Genomic DNA, 22,173 nt, shown 5'->3' on the forward strand with positions numbered 1-22,173 from the left:
AATTGATCCAACAATCATAATGGTAGTTCTAGAGCAGTTGTACCAAAATTGAGAGTGTTAAGTCACCCATGGTATGGTATCAGGAGCCCCTACAATCCAGAAGTAGTATCAGGGTAGGTGGTCAAGAAAATGGCTTGTGAAATGGGAAAAGTTGATAAGGATGAATCACTGGAATCTAGGTGATACAGAGGATAGAATGTCAGGACTGGAATTAGGAAGATTCATCTTACTGAGCTCAAGTCTGCCTTCAGACACTTGCTAGCTGTATGACTCTGGACAAGTCACTTTACCCTGTTTGCCTCAGTTTCCTCATTTGTAAAATGAGCTACAGAAGGAAAAGGCAAACCTGTCTAGAATCTTTGCCAAGAAAATTCCAAATGCATTAATGAAGTCAAATATGACTGAAATGATTAAATAACAAATTCTTAAGATATTTAGAAGATGTCTAGATTCTTTGTTGCATTTTTATTTTTATGGCTATTTCTGTCTACCCACTTTAGCTCCTCTCACTCAATGTTTTCTGAACCACATCTTAACAGTTATAAATGATCAATGACTGAGAAGATCACCTTAGCTGTGGGTTGATGATATTTGGTTAGCTTAGTTAGGTTACATTGACATCTCAGTCAATGTTTGGTGTCAGAATCAGTATAGCCATGTTGAGATGAACATAGATTTGAGTTTCTTTTCTGGAAATATCAAGAAACCATTTCTGTTGGCAGAAATTCAGAACAGGTGGGGCGCCGTTTCTCAGAATGTTCTGGGATACTCAGTATTTCTATGAGATTTGCTTCATTTCTTTTTCTTAGGGAAATCCCATAAGTCCTCACAATCTGCTCTGATTTCTTCCCTTTTCAATACCTGTTTGCCAAATCAGTGGGGTGATGATTTTTAGTGGAGAAGCTGTGATGGCAGCAAAAACTGGAGGCCCTCTTCTAGTCAGTCAGTCAGTCAAACATTTTTTAAGCACTTACTATGTTCTAGGCACTGGGATAAGTTCAGTCATACAAAGAAAATAAAAAAAACCATGCATGGGTCTCACCCCTAAAGAACTTACATCTACTTATTTATTTATTTACTAATTAATTAATTAATTAATTAACTCTTTTATTTATTTAAATCATTAATGACTTTAATTGCATTCAACTAACAATAATAATTTTAAACTTCCACATCTATGCTAGCATTACATTTGATCCTTTTTGTTTTTTGAGAACTTACATTTAAATAGAGGATACAACACATAAACAATTATGTACATATAAGATATAGAGAAGGAAAAATGGAGATAATCTTAGAGGAAAAACAATAGGAGAAGGGAGAAAAGGAAAAGATCTTTTATGGAAGGCAGGATTTGGGCTGTCTTGGAGGAATCTGGTGCAGTGAGATGGCACAGTGGATAGAAGGCGGAGTCTGGAGTCAGGAAGACATTCATCTTTCTGAGTTCAAATCTAACTTCAGACACTTACTAGCCATGTGACCCTGGGCAAGTTACTTAACTCTGCCTCAATTTCCCCATATGTAAAATGAGCTGGATAAGGAAATGGCAAACGGCTTCAGTATCTTTACCAAGAAGATCCCAAATGGGGTCATGAAGAGTTGGACATGACTGAAAAAAGTAATTGAACAACAACTTGGAGGAATCCAGGAGGTGGAAATGAGGAGGGAGAGCAATTGAAAGCATAGAGTCTGGCCAGTGAGAAGGCACAAAGTCAGGAGAAGGTCAGTGTCACTGCAGAAATGTGGAAAGGACTCAATTTTAAGAAGACTGGAAATGCAGAAAGGGATCAGATTGTTAGAGTCTTAAAAGCCAAACAAAGGATCCCATCCTATCCTGCTGCTAAAGGGATGTCAAGAAGAGTCTGAGAAACACCAAAGTAGTGGTGAATAGTTGAACAAATCCTTACCTTCATCAGAAGGAAAAGAGTCCCTTGCTATCTATGGGTAGGAATGCACTGTCTCTGGAATGTCCTAGATGAGCTCTTGCTTAGAATGGAGAAGAATGTAGCTGTGTGGTGGGCAAGTAAAGATAAACTAACCGACTTGTTTGACGGATCAGATGAAAGATTGTGAAGGAGATGCTTAGCCAGAGAAAATGCCAGTGTCAGAGACTAGAACTGATCCTTTAACTCAGAGAACTGAAAATCCTGGAGGATGAGGTGGGGAGGGGAAAGACTAAACTTTATCAGTCCTTTAGGAGGATTAAGAGGGACAGAGAAGAAGCAGATGTCTTCAACTCAGCATGAGTAAGTGTGTTGTAAGGTGGTGTTTTGCACTGTCTGTAGTGGTGAGGGACCTTGATACTCAACTATGTTCCTGGGACCTAATTTAAGCTGCCCTTAGAAACCTGGCCAGGGAATGTAAGATTGGCAGGGCATCAGGGAAGCTTCAAAGGAGAAGGGCTCAGGGAAGAGGGTGGGGAATCTGGATTCTGCCTTGGCTGTGAAACCAAAGATCTTATTATGAGCTAAGTATATGCTATAATATATGCTTTTAACTTCAGGGATCATGTCTACTCTCTCTTCCTCTGGTGTTGTTTTTTTTTTTTTGCCAATAGGGACCTATACTTGGCAAAACCCCCAAAGTACAGATCTCTTAGCTCTGAAAAATGGGGGACAAATAACAGTGTAACCTCCGCAGAAACGAACATACCAATCTCTGACTCTGTGTTCTTTAGTAGAAAGCATTCAGCCCTTGGAAAAATAAGCAACAAATGATAAACCTCAGAATAAATCTTATTTAACTGGCTGGGGACACACTAATTTCCTCATTGCGGGGAGGGCGAAGGGTGCAGTAAGAGAGGCTTTTGAGCATCCCTTGACTTTTACAAAGGCCCTGTAGGCCAGCTGGAGGCTTTCCAAGGCTCCCCTCTCAGGCCAGCCAGCAGGGAGTTGAAATAATCTAATTTTAATTATGTGACAAAAGCATGAAGAATCATTTAAAGGTCTGACAGAGGGAAAAATGGCTCCAGTCTGCCAGTACTCCTTAGATGGTAATAAAGAAACCCACAGGCTTAATGCTGAATTTTGATGTTTCTCAAAAGAAAAAGAAAGCTCACATTATGGCCAGACTCCCTACAGAAGAAAGAGAAATGAACTGCTGGTGGCCCTCCAAGGATTTATCAGATAAGAGGAAGGCACCTCAGATGCAGCTGGCTGAAGAACATTTCCAGTTTGTTGATGGGGTTTTGATGGTTAAAGAAAATTAAATAAGATAAAATAGTCAATCCCTCTCCTTCTCATCCCCCCGCCTCATGTGGCAGACAGGGTTTTCCTCTGGCTCTTAGCCCTAGTGCTTTTTGGGGAAAAGGCATCATAGTTTAAAAAAAATAGTTGGTATCTGAGAGACCACCTGGTTCAATGAGGCACTGATTATTATTTATAGGTATAACTCATGACCCAGAACTAAAGTTCTGGATTTAGATAGGCTAAGTTTAATCTTGAGGGCATCTCTAATAAATCCTTCTTTGTCTCGCTTTGTACCATTCAAGGTCTCTCTTGGAAATGTCAGAATGCAGCTTGCATGTGGGTCTCTATAGAGAAGGTAAATGGGTACTCAGCTCCAAAACAAGTACTCAGGCTGATTATATGTCAAATACAAGTTAGGTTTTATTTCACCCAAGAGGTTAAAAAAAAAAGAGACATACACTTGAGTTTAAAATAGGCAAGAGTATTCTCTCAAGTTAGCCCCATCTCCCACTAAGGACTTATAAAGAGAGTTATGCTATTAGCCTATTTTGAGAATCCCTCTGAAAACAGAAAGAAGTGGAAATGGAGTCAATTCCCTTCTTGCAGGACTAATAATGGAGAACAAGATCTAAATTTTCTTTGTCCTTTATTGACCCAGTTCTGTGGATCCTTCTTGATTCCAGAATTCTTCATCTTGGCCATAATCACATCCCATTCAGCCATCTACCTAAGCAATTTGTCATCTATCTATTGCCACTTTTTAAAAAACTCTTACCTTCCATCTTGGAATCAATACTAAGAACTGGTTCCAAAGCAGAAGAGCAGTAAGGGCTATGCAACTGGTGTTAAGTGACTTGCCCAGGGTCACACTGCTAGGAAGTGTCTGAGGCCAGATTTGAATCCAGCGCTTCCCATCTGCAGGCCTGGCTCTCTTCCCACTGAGTCACTTAGCTGCCTCTGAATTTCCACTTCTTTACTTTTTCCTAGGAGAGTCAATACCTCTCCATAGCAGAGTTGGATGTCTCTATTCCCAGATATTAAATATGTGTATTTGTAAATGCCTGGGAACATTAATCTATGAATCCTCAACTTTTATCTCAGACCCCAATTGTCTTGAATGGTGAAGAGAGAGTATATCTTGAATGATGAATGGGAGAGTATAGTCTACCAGTCCGCTTGGCCCATAGCTGGCCTTAGATTCCCAGATTCTGCTTTGCTTTCATATCCCATCTAACTACACAGGTCTGCTGTCTATGTATCTCTTCTTTCCCCCTTTCCCAAGAAATTCCCTTCCTCAACCTTTCCTATCTTTGTTGTCTTCCCCTATTAGAATGTAAGGTTGTTGTGGTCAGAGATTGCTTCTCTACATTTTTAAAAAGCCTCCTGTGTTTAGCATAGTGTCTGGCACATAATTAGTGATCAATACATTTCTTTTCACTTATTATTTATCTATCCATTCATTCATTCTTCACTCATAATCTCAATATTGTCTAGGAATTCTTCTTCTTTCCAGGAGGTCCTGGACCAAACTTTCTGGAAAGAAGAGGAATTCCTAGACAATGCTGACTTTATTAATAACAATAATAATAGTTGTGGGCAGCTAGGTGGCTCAGTGGATTGAGAGCTAGGCCTAGAGATGGAAAGTTGTGGGTTCAAATCTGGCATTAGATATATTTTAACTGTGTGACTCTGATCAAGCTATTTAACTCCTATTTAACCTATCCTTTACTGCCCTTCTACCTTGGAACTAATTCACAGTATTGATTCTAAGATGGAAGGTAGGAGTTAAAAAAATGATAGTTGACATTCATATGCACCTACCACATGCCAGACATTGTACAATGACTATCTTATTTGATGCTCACAACCATCCTGGGAAGTAGGTGCTATTATTATCCTCATTTTATAGATGAGGAAAATGAGGCAAATGGAAGTTAGGTGGCTTTCCCAGAGCTACACAGTGTCTGAGACAAGAGTTGAATTCATTTTCCCTACTTTAGGCTTGGCATTCTATCCACTGCACCGCCTAATTGCCCATTCTATTAATTATCAAGTTTTTTTTTTTAGCATCTTCTTTGTGCCAAGTGCTATATTAGGTACTAAAGATTTAAATGCCAAAGTGAAATAGTCCCTGCCCTCAAGAAGCTTATGCTCTAGTAAGAATATTCAATATACAGTATTCACAAATAAGTAAATGCCTGATAGACAAAACTTTGAGGAGGAGGAAAATAATCTAACAATGGGGAGGATCAGGAATGACCTTTAGAAGATGCAGCAGTTGAGCCAAGACTTGAAGGAATCTAGAGGTCCTAAGAAGAAGAAGGAAGAAATTCTAGACAGAGGGAAAAGGGGCAGTCCGAACAAAAGCATGAAGGTGGGAGATAGCCTTTTCCATCACTGCTGCTAGCCAGCTGCCTTTTCAGTGGCTATATGTTTCCCCTTCTCTCTGGTACCACATGTTTTATTAAAAAGATAGAGGGGACAGCTGGGTGGCTCAGTGGATTGAGAGTCAGGCCTAGGGACAGGAGGTCCTACGTTCAAATTTCACCTCAGACACTTCCTAGCTGTGTGACCCTGGACAAGTCACTTAACCCCCTTTGCCTAGCCCTTACCACTCTTCTGCCTTAGACCCAATACACAGTGTCAACTCCAAGACAGATGGTAAGGGTTAAATTTAAAAAAAAAAGATAGAAACAGGAAATGGGTTATTGTGTATGAGACACAATAAAGCCACCTTGATTGGACCTTAGAATGTGTGTAGGGGAGTAATGTGTAATAGAACTTATAGGTAGTTTGGGGTTAGGTTGTGAAGAGCCTCAAATGCTAATCAGAAGTTTGTATTTCCTGGGAGAAAATATGAGAGTCTTTGATCAAGAGGTAAGGGAGACCCCGCCTCATTAAAGGATCCCCAGCTCTGGGCTCATATGGACTGGGTTTAGTCTGACAGCAACCTGATCATTAAAAGAGACAATCAAGATTTCAAACTCTCTAACTTATAAAATACCTTGACCCCAGAATAAAATGCTGGGGAAAACTTCTAAAACAAAAATTTGGCTCATATCTAAGAACTCCTCAGAAAGGATAATAGGATCCTTTTTAGAAAGGTACTCAGGAGATCTCTTCCACAAAATGACTAATATAGAATAATGTTTTACATGATTGCATATAAAATCTGTATCAAATTGTTTTCTTCTCATGGAGGAGGTAAGGGAAGGAAGTTGAAAAGGAGAGAGAGGGAGAGAATTGGGAACTCAAAATTTTAAAAAAGAATGTTAAAAAGCTCAATGTACAAAGTAAATAAGGTATTGGACAGCTATTTATTTCCCCTATCACAAAAAATTGGTTGAATAACAAAAGACATAAGACAAGTACTTAAAACATGCAATAGTAATCTATAACTCCCATTATACTCTCCCAGGATAATGGTAACTAAAAGAGTAAAACATGAAACACTTGTGATGCTACTGAATAGGTATTTCACTGCAGCCCCAAACTAGCCAAGCAACTCACTCAAGGTCCAGGATCTTCTTGTAAGCCAGAGCATTGTGTGGACTCCTCCTGGCTGTAGACTTCTGGCTTCTCCTCTCAGACACCACTGCAACAACTAGCACCTAGACTCAGCATCTCCGGATGGTGGTGTGAATGGACCAATGATTACCTAGCAGAAGACCACCCATTCATATTTCCTCAAGGAGATAGCAACAGGGCCAGAACAAAGATCAAATCTGATGTCAGTGAAGTTGCTTTTACCTATTCTAAGGAGACTTCTTCAGCATCAAAAACAAAGACTGATTTCCTGGTCATACCCTATACACGTGTTTTATGTACACAAAGGATTGGAGAGGAAAAAAGAAATCATGTCTTAGAGATTTGGAAATTATCAGAATGTATTAGAGGACCCTGTGCTGCTCATGACTTGGACTCGCTGCAGTTCTCGTTAAGTCACTTTCTGATTTCTCATGATGCTGAAGTCACCCTGGGTTTTTTTCAAAGCCTTTGCCAACAGGATTGGAAACTCTTTCAGCTTTTGCTGGTATGGGAGAGCCAAGTGATGGACTGTATGCCTATTTTCCTAGGGCCAGGCTACCCTAGGTGAACTTAGACACAAGAGCGGCCAGTAAGAACAGGTAAACTGCTCTCTTCCATAACATCAGTAACTCAGAAGCTATGGATTAGGAATCTGGCAGATTGACCTGGACAAAACCAGCTGGAGGCTATCAGAAAATAACAGGCTGAAAATATGGAAGAAGATATGCATATATCACTTTTAAGCCATCTTTAACCAATCAAGAGAGAAGCTCAAGCTGACAGAGTGAATGTGAAGGATTGGAACTAGATGATTATATAAAAATATTTTATTTTACCAATTACTTGCAGTAACAATTTTCCACATAAGTTTTCTGAAGTTATCTGATCCAAATTGTTTTCCCTCCCTCCTTTCCCTCCCACTTCCTGGAGTTAAGAAGCAATTTGATTTGGGTTATACATATAATGTTGTGCAAAACATATTTCCCTATTTTTCATTTTTGTAGGAGAATATTCATATAAAACCCAAACCCCCAAATAAAATCCCAAATAAACTAAAGTGAAAAATAGTATTTTCTGATCTACACTGTGACTCCAACAGTTCTTTCTCTGGAAGTAGATAGTATTCTTTGTCATAAGTACTTCAGGATTGTCCTGGATCATTTTATTGCTGAGAGGAGCTAAATCTTTCACAGTTGGTCATCCCACAATACTGCTGCTACTGTGTACAATGTTCTGATTCTGCTTATTTCACTCTTCATTAGTTCATGTAGGCCTTTCCATTTCTTTCTGAAATCATCTTGCTTATCAGTTCTTATAGCATACTAGTATTCCATCACTAACATATACCACAATTTGTTCAATCATTCCCCAATTGATGGATATCCCTTCAAATTCCAATTCTTTACCATCATAAAAAGAGCTGCAATAAATATTTTTGTACAAGTAGGTCCTTTCTCCTTTTTTGATCTCTTTGTGACTCAAACCTAAGAGTGGTAATCCTGGATCAAAGGGTCTGCATTGTTTTATAGTGTTTTGGGCATAGGAACTACATTATTTTAAAGAGAAAAAGACCTCACGCTGCTGCAGTCCACTGGTTCAAGTTCACCTTTCATTATCAGGCACATCTTTGTTAGAAATTGCTCAAACTGAAATTCCAATTGTGGAGCAGCACTGACTCAAACTACTGAGACAAGTCCATCACCATTTTCTGCTATATATCCTCGTTTGGAAGGCAGTAAGACTTCAGGGAGCAGTTTGAATCTTGGTAATCGTTTTGAGCACTCTTCAAGGTATACTCCAAGAAAGTATAATGATTCATATGTCAAAACTGGAACTGCTTTTGTAAATATTGATTCTTCTGAGCCAGATGAGCCAGATAGCAGTGATAGAGAGGACCAAATTGGTATTTCCACAGTAAAAATGGAACTAGCAAGTTTTAGGAAATATTGGGTGATATTCTATCTGACCTGAAAAAAGGGTTAGATTCTCTTAATGGCTTACACTCTAAATTCGTCACTTAAAATTTGAGAGAAGTGTTTGAAGAGCAAGCTCCAATATCATTAGTGAAATATTCCAATAGTGACATTAAATTCATATATCTTAATAACAGGACCCTTAAGAAATCTTCTGTTGAAGATGAAGTTATTGCTAAGAATTCCTAAACTATTCCAGTTGTGAGAGACAGAGGAAAAATTTAATTGAAATTCTAGTCAGAACTCTGGTATATGTTCATAATGAATTAAATACCATGATGGAAAGAAGAATCAGGGCAATTCATCTAAATTTGTAGTCAGGCCCAAAGTTAGAAAACTGTCAGGTTCAAGTCAGTTGGATAGGAAAAATATTTTTAATAATGATGAGAATAAAGAAATGTTGAGAGGTGGTGAGAGAGCTCAAATGCTAAAGAAATCCATTTAGATCATCTTTAGAGAAGCTTTAAAGACAAAAAAAATTCAAGCACATTCTTTGACTAAGAGATTTGAAGGTACACAAAAGAAAATGAAAAGTAATCAAATTAGACCAGAAAATGTAATTACATGAGAAAGGCAAGCTATTGTGGATGATAACACCTTTTGGAATAATTTTGAAGATTATTATAGATACTGCTACAAAGGTGAAGATGATTCAGAATGCTGTGATGGAGAATAGTCTGTTTCCATGCCCTGCAAAAGTTTTTTTTTTTTTTTTAAATTTTCTGCTAGAGGAAAAGATCGGTCCTCCAGGGATGAAAAATGGGAGACTTTGTCAGGAAAAGAGGAACATGAACCTCAGCTAGAGAGCAATAGTAGTGGTCTTCAAAAATATAACCCAGAATACTCTTTCCAACAGAGGACCAGACTTCTTTAGAGGAGGGAGAAATGAAGGAGTCAAAAGGAAAAGTGATGAAGAAAATGATTCTGTCAGTAATTTTGTACACCCAAGATTTTTCAAGCTGGATGGGAACAATAATCTGGAGGATGACTCTGGTAAGAGTAAAGGCAGAAGTAGAATGGTGACTTCTAGTTGGGAGTTTCCCAGGCAATTCTTATGTGAATCCTCCGTTCCTTCCCTACATGACATTAGAAGACTGGTTAACCCAGGCTATGAATATTGCACTGACCCATTTAGAGTCTCTTACAGTTAATGCTCATCAGACTCATCCATCAGCTGGCAAAAAAGCACTAATTGTCTTCCACAGACCATCATTACAGATCACACTGCTGTTGGTCAGAAGTAGTGCTGGGTTATTTGCTACAGTGAATATATGAGGGTGAATTAATAGCAGTGTTACCATATAGACATTTCTTTCATAAACCCTTTGTAACTCTGGCTGCAGAAGTCAGGATCATGCCCTTTTCATCATTATGTGCTTCCTCCCATTCTCCTTGAAGCAATTGCTGCCATTTTCTTCCTGTCTGATGATAATTTCCCATCTGTGGTCCACAATGCTATTGGAATTTAGTAAAATTTAGCATTTGAAATTAGTTCATTCATTCAAACTAAACCTATAAATTTTTTCTAATTAATTTAAATGTGAAAATTGTTGTTTAGTTATTCAGTCATGTACTTTATGACCCAATGGACCATAGCACACCAGGGTCTCATATAACCACTATTATTTCTCAAAGTCTTTCCAAATTCATGTTCACTGTTTCCATGACATTATCTATCCATCTCATTCTCTATCCTCTTCCCTTCTTGCCTTCAGTCTTTCTCAACAGTAGGGCCTTTGTGAAAGGGTCCTATTTCCTCATTATATTGCCAAAATATTTAAGCTTTAGTTTCATCATTTGACTCTCCAGTGAATAGTCTGACTTGATTTCTCTAAGTATTGACTGATTTGATCTACTTGCCATTTGAGGGACTTGCAAAAGTCTTCTCCAGCACCATAATTCAGAAGTGTCAATTCTGTGGAAATCAGCTTTACTTATAGTCCAACTCTCATCATCATACATTATAACTGGAAAAACCATAGCTTTGACTACATAGACCTTTGTGGACAAGGCGATGTCTTGACTTTTTAATATACTGTCTAGCTTTTTCTCCTTGCCACAGCTTTCCTTCCAAGAAGCAAACATCTTTTAACTTCATGACTGGAGTCACCTTCTGCAGCAATCTTTGAGCCCAAGAAAATAATAATTGACAATGCTTCCATTTCTTCTTCCTTTATTTGCCAAAAAGTGAAGAAATGGGTTGCCATGATCTTCTTGGTGTTGCTTTTTTTTAAGTTAAGTTTCAAGCTAATTTTATACTCTTCCTCTTTCACCCTCATTAAAAGGCTTCCTAATTCTTTGCTTTCTGCCATCAGAGTAGTATCATCTGCATATTTTAGACTGTTGATATTCTTCCAGCAATCTGAATTTTGGCTTTAAATATTATATGTAATAATTATTGTTGAGAAAGGAAGTATTAAACTTTCTAAATCATATTTAAGTTTGCAACAAAAACTGATATTTTCAAACTGAAAGTTGAAGCAAATTGAACCAGTTTTCTTCATTGAATATGTTACTATCAATTGCAGTTAAAAATAAGCATTAGTTAAATCTATCCAAAATTATCATGTATGTGGTACATTATGAGTTTAATTTCTTACAATTGCTATGTAGTTAGATCTTATTAAAGTTATGCTTGTAATCTATTTCATACAATATAATGAACTTCTTGGGTTTGTCAAAAATAGTGCCACTAAGGGATTTTGTAACCGATCTCTCAATATTTGCATAAAATGTGAAGAACTTTGTGTGACTTTGTGGTCATAGCTGTAGTAAAGGTTTAGTTTCATTGGATATAAAAATATTTAATTTGAAAATCCCTGAATTTTTACTTCATTGATGGCTTTTCCTCCTTGAAATCACAATTTTCTGTAGTGCAGATTTGAAGTAATGTGAACCTTAAAAATAGCAGGTTAATTCTTAGTGTATGTCAGGATGACAGTGGCTAGGGGCCTAGCTTTGGATTTGGGAAGTCCTTCATTTAAATTCTACCTCTAACACATAACTAGTTGTAGGCAAGTCACTTAATATTTTATTGCACCCAGGCAACTCTCTAAGAGTAAATCTTGTAGATTGAGTTGCTGATCTGCATTAGTGGAAGATATCTCCACACTTGACCTTCCCCAAATGATGCAACCCGAGGTATGGACCAAAAAGAAAAAAAAATGTTAGCAAGCTAGGGGGGCAATGATATCACTGATACTCCTCCATAAATTAAATTCAATTCCCTTTGAAAATATGGCTTCTTGTTTCTGAACATTGGCCCAAAGTCTACTTATATTCACGTAAGTCCTGAAATCCTTTGACCATCTGAAAGCAGAGTTGAGTAAGCTCTATGAACTCACACCATGTATGTGTGGCCAGGTCAGATGTACTATTGTGCTGTTACAAAGATAGAATGAGATAATGTACATGAAAGAATCTTGTAAGTTGGAGAACACTATGGGAAGATAAAATACCATTATTGTTATTATTAAGAAAATATTATAAAATAAAACATTAAAGTATTATTAAAATAAAATTATTAATTATTAATAAAATAATGTTAGGAGTTACATTTGCTTATTATATGTTTAATTGTTTTTCAGTTGTTTCCCATTCCCATCTTCATGACTCCATTTAGGGTTTTCTTGGCAGAGATACTATAATGCAGTGAAGGCAAACCTTTTAAAGACCTTAGAGACTAAGTGCTCAAACTGTAACATGTGCTGCATGTGAGACCCCCACTTTACCCCAGAAGGGGAAGGAGGAAATACTCCCATTGGGCTACCGGGCAGAGGGACAGCGGAAGTGAGGAATGTCCTCAGACATATGTAGAGAAGGGGAAGGGAGCAGTCCCTCTGGTAGGCTCTGGCATGTGTGCCATAGGTTCGCTAACGTGGCTACAGTGGTTTGCCATTTTCTTCTCCAGCTTATTTTACAGATGAGGAACTGAGACAAAAAGGATAAAAACACAACTAGGAAGTACATGAGGCCAAATTTGAATTTAGGAAGATGTCTTCCTGACTCTTGCTGTTCCATGATATATTTATTAGATAGTTAGTTAGTTATTCCTGTTGACTCCCAGAGGAGCATAGGGCCGCAACCATCTCACGCCAACGGACTCTGTTCTGGGATTTATTAGATAGCTTATATATTATTTTTATTTTTATGGTTTCCTCCAGCCCAAACCTATTCTCAGTGTTTCAGATGTGAGATCTCCCCACTCTACCACTACAGAGTCAACATTCCATTTAGCCCTAATTTCTCTGAGGACACTCCATATGGATTTCTGCCATTCAAACAATATCACCTTAAACAACCACACAGATAGGATATTTAGGTGTACCAGAAAAAAATAGTTAAAAAGTTAATGAAAAGGAATGATTTTTCTTCATTCTAGACCTAAAGAATAGCTAGAGATATTCATGTCTAGGCTTTTCATTGGCTTCTCAACCTGTCCTCTAATTTCTGAACAGACCAAAATACCAGAAACAAAAATAATTTTTCTTATCTATTAGAATTGTAAAAGATCCAAGCTAGAAGGAAGTTTGAAACAAATTTCTTCTTTCTATAGAAACTTATGCCAATTCCACATTGATTTTTGCATTAAACTCAAATTATACATTCTTCATTGAAATCTCAACACATATTAGCCCCTGACTTCTTTTCACCTTTCCCCCTGAATTCTAGTAACAGAATCTTGGAACCTGATGCTTGAAAGATACTTTAGGCTCTATCATTTTATTCATTTACTCATTCAATGAACCCTAAGTACCTACTATATTCATGTTACTGTGGTGGACACAGCCTATCAAATTTTCTTTGGTTATCTTTCCTCCTTTCCATTTTTGTGTCCTTTGTTTTTTATTGCAAAGAGAGTAAATAAAGTATTCCCTCTTCCATCTGCTGACCGGAGTTGTAACAGTTACATTTTTATTAAATGTTTTGTTTAAAACAACATCAAATATCAATAAAATTAACTATATTTGCTTAGTAACTATTCACATTTAAATTAATTTCGGTACATAAAATATGATAGCAAATTTCAGTCATACTCTCTAAAGTATCCATCAAGAATCATAGTCCATTTATCCTCAATCACTTTATCTTTTTTATCCTAATTGGTAAGCATTTATCAAGCATCTACTATGAGGTAGGCACTTTGGAAAAGGAGAGAAAGGGGGAAGATCAGGGAAGACCTCAAGGAGGAAATTGCACTTAACATGAGAATTGAGGAAAGATAGGAATGCTAACAGAAGAAAGTGAGGGTGGAATGAGTTCTGGACATGGCAGACAGTCTGTGCCAAAGATAGGAGATGGAATATTTTGTGTGAAGAATAGGAAGTCATTAAGTTTGGCTGGATTAGAGTACATGAAAGGAAGTATAGTAATATGTATTAAGCCTGGAAAGGTAGACTATAGTAAGATTCTGCAGGACTTTAAATGGCAAAAAGTAAGATTCTGCGGGACTTTAAATGGCAAACAGATGAAATTGTGATAATTTGAGAGGTAATAGGGAGCCCCTGGAGCTATTTGAGTAGAGTGGTAACTTGAGCAGACCTTCACTTTAAGAATATCACTAAAAACAATCCCAACAAAACCTCCCCTAACCTTTTGTCTTAAAATCATTATGAAGTATTGGTTCCAAAACAGAAGAGCAGTAAGGCTAGGCAAATAGGATTAAGTGACTTGCCCAGGGCCCCACAGCTAGGAAGTGTCAGATTTGAACCAGGGACCTCCCTTCTCCATGCCTGGTTCTCCACTGTGTCACTTAGAGACCCCTAAAAGTATCACTTAGGCTACTGATGGTTTGGAGAATGAAGAGATTTGAAGCAGAGAGACCAATCAAGAGGCTAATTCAATAGTTCAAGTGAAAGGTAATGAAGCCTTGAACTAAGCTAGTCACTGTGTAGGTAGAGAAAAGGGAAAGAATGTGAAAGATATTGAAAGGCTGAATCTGATAGGCACAGATTAGATATTAGGGGAAAGAGAGAGGAAGTTTGTGATAATTCTTGGATTTTTTTTGAAGGATGATTGTATGCCTGACAAAAATAGAGGAGTTGGAAAGATGAATAGGCTTTGGAGAAATGATTATGAGTTAGGTTTTGGATATACTGAGTTTGAGATGACTATAGTATCTTAATTTAGAAATATATGATAGGGGCAGCTAAGTGGTTCAGTGGATTGAGAGCCAGGCCTGGAGACCAGAGGTCTTGGGTTCAAATTTGATCTCAGACACTTCCTAGCTAAGTGAGCCTGGGCAAGTCATTTAACCTCAATTGCCTAGCTCTTCCCTCTTCTGCCATGGAACCAATACTTAGTATTGATTGTAAGACGGAAGGTTAAGGATTAAAAAAAAGGAATATACGATAGATAGTTGATGGTGCAAGGCTGGAGCTCAAGAGAGACTAGAATTGGAATAACATCCAGGAATTGATGCAGAGCGAAAGCAGCAGAATCAGGAGAATGTTGTACACAGAGACTGATACACTAGGGCACAATCTAATGTAATGGTCTTCTCTACTGGCAGCAATGCAATGATCCAGGACAATTCTGAGGGACTTATGAGAAAGAACACTACCCACATCCAGAGAAAGAACTGAGGGAGCAGAAACACAGAAGAAAAACAACTGCTTGATCACATGGGTTGATGGAGATATGATTGGGGATGTAGACTCTAAATGATCACTCTATTACAAATACTAATAATATGGAAATAGATTTTGAACAATGATATATGTAAAACCCAGTGGATTTGCTTGTCAGCTCCAGGAGGTGGTAGGGAGGAGAGGAGGGAAAGAATATGAATCATGGAATCATGTAAAAAATATTCTAAATTAATTAATTAAATTAAAAAAGTTTTGCTTCTGACAAATGCCTCTCTCAGTTTGCCCTCCCTTCTATCAGTCTCTCTCCTCATATTCACTTCCCATCCTTCTTTCCTGTAGGATAAGACAGATTTCTATACTCAACCAAATGTGTATGTTATTCCTTCTTTGAGTCAATTCTAATGAGAGTAAGATTCATGTGCTTCCCTACCCACCTTTCCCATCTTCTTCTCTACTGTAAAAGTTCTTTCACACCCTTTTTTGAGATAATTTACCCAATTCTATGTTTCCCTTAACCCTTCTTCCAATGTATTCCTCTTTCCCATCCTTTAATTTTATTTTTTAGATAGTATTATATTTATTGCACACCCTTGACCTCTGTTTATGTATATTCCTTCTAATTTCCCTGATAATAACAAAATTCTTAGGAGTTACAAGTATCATTTTCCTAATTAGGAATGTAAATATGATTTCTCTTTCCTGTCTACCTTTTTATCCTCCTCTTGAGTCTTGTATTTGAGAGTCATATTTTCTATTCAGCTCTGGTATTTTCATCAGGAATGCTTGAAAGTCCTTTAATTGATTGAATATCCATTTTTCCCCCATGAAGAATTGTACTCAATTTTACTGGGAAAATGATTCTTGGTTGAAGTCCTGACTTCTTTGCCTTCCAGAATATCATACTCTAGGTCTTCTGATCTTTTAATGTAGAAGCTATTAAATCTTGTGTTGTTATCTTGATTGTGACTCCACAATATTTGATTTTTTTTTTTGGCTACTTGCAAAATTTTCTTGTTGACCTGAAAGCTCTAGAATTTGGCTATATTATTTCTGGGAATTTACATTTTGGTATCCCTTTTAGAAGATGAATGGTGGATTCTTTCAATTTCTATCTCATCCTCTATTTCTGGAATACTAAGATAGTTCTTGAAAATTTATTGGAAAATGGTGTCTAGGCTCTTATTTTGCACAAGGCTTTCAGATAGTCCAAATAATTCTTGAATTATTTCTCCTCAATCTATTTTCCATGTCAGGTGGTTTTCCAGTGAATTATTTCACATTTTCTTCCATTTTTTTTCATTTTGTTGGGTTATTTCTTAATGTCATGGTGTCATTAGCTTCCACTTGTTCAGTTCTGATGTTTAAGGGATTACATTCTTCAATAGATTTTGTTCATCCTTTTCCAAATAGCCAATTCTGCTTTTTAAGAAGTTCTTTTCTTCAGTGAATTTTTGTACTTTTTTTCCTCCCTATGGGGCTAGTTCTACTTTTTAAGGAGTTCCTTTTAGTGAATTTCTGTATATCTTTTATTTTTTTTTGCATTTGTGTTCATATAGATTCTGAGTTTCTCTTAGTAGGTAGACTTGCAAGTGTTTTGTATTGTCTGAAGTTTTTTAAAATGGAATTTCTCTTTCTATCTTTTTCTGCTGGACTTTGTTAGTAACATAAAGAAATGCTAATGATCTATGTGGTTTTACTTTATACTTCACAACTTTGCAGTTGCTAATTATTTAAACTAGTTTTTTTAGTTGATTCTCTAGTATCTTCTAAGTATTACATCATATGATTTACAAAGAATGATAGTTTTGTTTCCTCATTGTCTATTGTATTTCTTTCCATTTCTTTTTCTTTTCTTATTCCTATATGTAACATTTCTAGTACAATATTGAATAAATAGTGGTGATAATGGGCATCCTTGTTTCACCCCTAATCTTATTGGGAAAGTTTCTAGGTTATCCCCAATACAGATAATGCTTGCTGAGAGTTTTAGGTAGATACTTCTTATCATTTTAAGGAAAATTTCATTTATTCCTATGGTCTCTAGTGTTTTAAATAAGAACAAGTATTACATTTTGTCAAAAGCCTTTTTTGCATCTTTGGGGTTAATCATATATTTTTTATTTTTTTTTGTTATTGATATATCAATTATGCTAATAGTTTTCATAATATTGAACCAGTCCTGCATTCCTGGTTATAAATCCCACCTAATCATTGTATATGATTTTGGTGATATATTGTTGTAAATCTCCTTGCTAGTATTTTATTTAATATTTTTACATCAATATTCATTAGGGAAATTGGTCTATAGTTTTCATTCTCTGTTTTTGCTTTTCTTGGTTTAGGTATCTGCATCAAATATATTTTGCAAAAGGAATTTAGTAGGACTCCTTCTTTGCCTATGTTTCCAAATTGTTTATATAGAATTGATTGCCTTTAATTGTTTGGTAGATTCACTTGTGAATCCACTTGGCCCTGGGGATTTTTTTCTTAAGGAACTCATTGATAGCTTGTGCAATTTCTTTTCCCAAGATAGGGCTAAGTATTCTATTTCCTCTTCTGTTAATCTGGGCAATTTATATATCTTTAAAAAATATATTTATCTATTTTACTTAGATTTGTTAACATGTAATTAGGCAAAAGAGATCCTAATAATTACTTTAATTTCATATTAATTGATGGAGAATTAACCTGGTAATTTGGTTTTCTTTCTTTTTTAAAAAAATGAAATTAGCCAATCTACTAGGTGTGAGGTGATATCTCAGAGTTGTTTTGATTTGCATTTCTCTAATTATTAGAGATTTAGAACACTTTCTCATGTGCTTATTAATACGTTTGATTTCTTTATCTGAAAATTGCCTATTCATGTCTCTTGTCCATTTATCAATTGGGGAATAGCTTGATTTTTTATACAATTGGTTTAACTCCTTGTATATTTGAGTAATTAGACCCCTGTGAGAGTTTTTTTTATAAAGATTTTTTCCCAATTTGTTGTTTCCCTTCTGATTTTGGCTACATTGTTTTTGTTTGTACCAAAGCTTTTTAGTTTGATATTATCAAAATAATTTATTTTACATTTTGTAATTTTCTCTAACTCTTGCTTGGTTTTAAAATCTTTCCTTTCCCAGAGATCTGACAAGTAAACTATTTTCTATGTTCACTTAACTTATTTATAGTTTCCCTCTTTATATTCAAGTCATTCACCCATTCTGAATTTATCTTGGTGTAGGGTGTGAGATGTTGATCTAAACCTATTCTCTCCCATATTGTTTTCCAAATTTCCCAGCAGTTTTTGTCAAATAATGGATTTTTGAGATTTTATTTTGATTTTAGCAGATTGGCTAAAATGAAAGAAGGGGAGAGTAATGAATGTTGGAGGCGATGTGGCAAAATTGGGACATTAATGCATTGCTGGTGGAGTTGTGAACTGATCCAACCATTCTGGCTGGCAATTTGGAACTATGCTCAAAGGGCTATAAAAGAATGCCTACCCTTTGATTCAGCCATACCATTGTTGGGTTTATACCCCAATGAGATCATAGATAAACAGACTTGTATGAAAATATTTATGGCCGTGCTTTTTGTGGTGGCAGAAAAACTGGAAAAGGAGGGTATGTCCTTCAATTGGGGAATGGCTGAACAAATTGTGGTATATGCTGGTGATGGAATACTACTGTGCTCAAAGGAATAATAAACTGGAGGAATTCCATGTGAACTGGAAAGACCTCCAGGAATTGATGCAGTGTGAAAGGAGCAGAGCCAGAAGAACATTGTACACAGAGACTAATACACTGTGTTAAAATAGAATGTAGTGGACTTCTGTACTAGCAGCAATGCAATGACCCAAGACAATTCTGAGGGATTTATGGAAAAGAAAGCTACCCACATTCAGAGGAAGAACTACAGGAGTGGAAACAGAAGAAAAGCAACTGCTTGAACGCATGGGTTGAGGTGGACATCATTGGGGATGAAGATTCGAAACCACCACACCAATGCAACTATCAACAATTTGGAAATAGGTCTTGATCAATGACACATGTTAAAACCAGTGGAAATACACATCAGCCATGGGGGGGGGGAATTTGGGGGGTGAAGGGGAAAGTAAGAGCATGAATTATGTAACCATGTTAACTTTTCTAAAAAATAAATATTAATAAATGTTTAAAAAATGAAATTAGCCTGTGGTTTATCTATTTTATTGTTCTTTTTAATAAAATCAGTAATTTTAAATGCATTATGATCTAGCAAAAATGAATTTAATATTTTACTTTTCTACATTTGCTTCTGAGGTTTTTATGCCCTAAAACATGGTCAGTTTTTGTGAAAGGTTCCATATACAGCTAAGAAAAAGGTATATTACATTCCTTTCCATTTCCATTTTCTTCGTAAGTCTAAGTATCTAACTTTAAAAATTTATTTTTATTTTTTAACTTTGTTCTTGTTTATTTTATGAAGTGATTTATCTAATTTATCATAAGATTTATCTAATTCTGAGAAAGTTGAGGTTCTTCTAGTATAATTTTACTATTTCCTCCTGTGACTAATGTAACTTTTCCTTTAAGGATCTGGATATGATGCCATTTGGAGCATATATGTTTAGTACTGATATTGCTTTGTTGTATATGGTACATGTTAGTAAAATGTAGTTTCCCTACTTATATCCTTTAATTAGGGCTATTTTTGTTTTTGTTTTGAATGATTATTAGCCCTGCTTTTTTTCTTTAAACTCAACTGAAAAATAATAGATTCTACCCTAGCCCCTTATTTTTACTCTGTGTCTTTTTGCTTCACATGTGTTTCTTATAAACAAAATATTGTTGGATTATAGTTTTTAATCAATTCTGTTATCTACTTTTAGTTTATGAGTGAGTTCATTCCATCCACATTTATAGTTATGATTACTAACTGTGCATTTCCCTCTATCTAAATTTTCCTGTTTATCCTTTTTGCCTTTTTATCTTATCTGTCCTCAAAAATCTGTTGTAGTTTTGATCACCACTTCCCTTCTGTTAGCTCCTCACTTCTCTCATTCCCTTCCCCTCCTGCTTCCCTGTTGGGTAAAATAGGTTTCTATGCCTACCTGAGTGTGTATGCCATTCTCTCTTTGAGCCAATTCCAATGTGAGTAAGGTTCAAGTTCCTCTCCATTATAAAAAACTCTTCCTTTTGTGCCTCTTGAATATGAAACAATTTCCCCATTCTTCCTCTCCCTTCCCCTTTCCCCAATGCATCCCTCTTTCTTACCTCCCTTAATTTTGTTTTTATTAAATCATTCCATCATAGTCAACTTATAACCATGCCCATATTATAGACATATATTTATAGACAACTCATACCCATGCTTAAATTATAATCTCATAATCTCTGGCTATCCTCCTTCAAACTGCCCTAATAATGATAAAATTCTTAGGATTTGTTAGTACCATCTTCCCATATATCAATGTAAGCAATTTAATCTTATTTAATCCCTTAATGTTTCTCTTTCCAGTTTATCTTTTTATGCTCTTGAATCTTGCATTTGAAAGTAAAATTTTCCATTCAGCTCTGGTCTTTTGAAAGTCTTCTACTTCATTAAATGGAGTTTTCCTCCTGAAGGATTATGCTAAGTTTTGCTGTGTATGATATTCCTAGTTGTAATCCTAGCTTCTTTGCTTTCCAGAATATCATGGTTAAAGCTCTGTTCCTTTAATTTGGGAGATATCTTGTGTGATCCTGACTATGGCTCCACAATATTTGGATGATTCCTGTCTGGCTGCTTAAAGTAGTTTCTCCTTGACCTAGTACCTCTGGAAATTGGCTATAATATTCCTGGGGGTTTTCATTTTGGACTGTATTTCAGGAGATGATTGGTGGATTCTTTCAATTCCTATTTTACCCTTAGGATCTAAGAAATTGGGACAGTTTTCCTTAATAATTTCTTGAAATATATTATCTAAGCTCTCTCTTTGATCATGGCTTTCCAACAGACCAATAATTCTTTGATGTTGTTGTTGTTGTTGAATAAATTTATTTTTTTAATAATTTTTATTTTTTAGAAAAGTTGTCATGGTTATATGATTAATGTACTTACTTTCCCCTTCATTCCCCAACCTCTCATAGCACCCTCTCCCCCATAGCCGATGCACATTTCCACTGGTTTTAACATATGTCATTGATCAAGACTTATTTCCATATTGTTGATAGTTGCATTGGTGTGGTAGTTTTGAGTCTACATCCCCAATCAAGCCCGCCTCAACCCATGTGTTCAAGCAGTTGCTTTTCTTCTGTGTTTCCTCTCTTGTAGTTCTCCCTCTGAATGTGGGTAGCATTCTTTTCCATAGAGCCCTCAGAATTGTCCTGGGTCATTGCATTGCTGCTGGTACAGAAGTCCATTACATTCTATTTTAACACAGTGTATTGGTCTCTGTATACAGTGTTCTTCTGGCTCTGCTCCTTTCACTCTGCATCAATTCCTGGAGGTCTTTCCAGTTCACATGGAATTCCTCCAGTTTATTATTCCTTTGAGCACAGTAGTATTCCATCACCAGCATATACCACAATTTGTTCAGCCATTCCCCAATTGAAGGCATACCCTCCTTTTCCAGTTTTTTGCCACCACAAAAAGCACGGCCATAAATATTTTCATACAAGTCTGTTAACTATGATCTCTTTGGGGTACAAACCCAAAAATGTTATGGCTGGATCAAAGGGCAGGCAGTCTTTTATAGCCCTTTGGGCATAGTTCCAAATTGCCAGCCAGAATGGTTGGATCATTTCACAACTCCACCAGCAATGCATTAATGTCCCGATTTTGCCACATCCCCTCCAACATTCATTACTCTCCCCTTCTTTCATTTTAGCCAATCTGCTAGGTGTGAGGTGATACCTCAGAGTTGTTTTGATTTGCATTTCTCTAATT

General features: G+C 36.4%; 1 pseudogene; it reads left to right on the forward strand.

The window, feature by feature from the left end:
- Positions 1–7,355: 7,355 nt before the first annotated feature.
- On the forward strand, positions 7,356–10,158 carry LOC123254570 (annotated as a pseudogene).
- The last annotated feature ends 12,015 nt before the right edge of the window (positions 10,159–22,173 follow it).

Source organism: Gracilinanus agilis, chromosome 1 (genome assembly GCF_016433145.1).
Source record: "Gracilinanus agilis isolate LMUSP501 chromosome 1, AgileGrace, whole genome shotgun sequence".
In the NCBI taxonomy this organism is placed as follows: Eukaryota; Metazoa; Chordata; class Mammalia; order Didelphimorphia; family Didelphidae; genus Gracilinanus; species Gracilinanus agilis.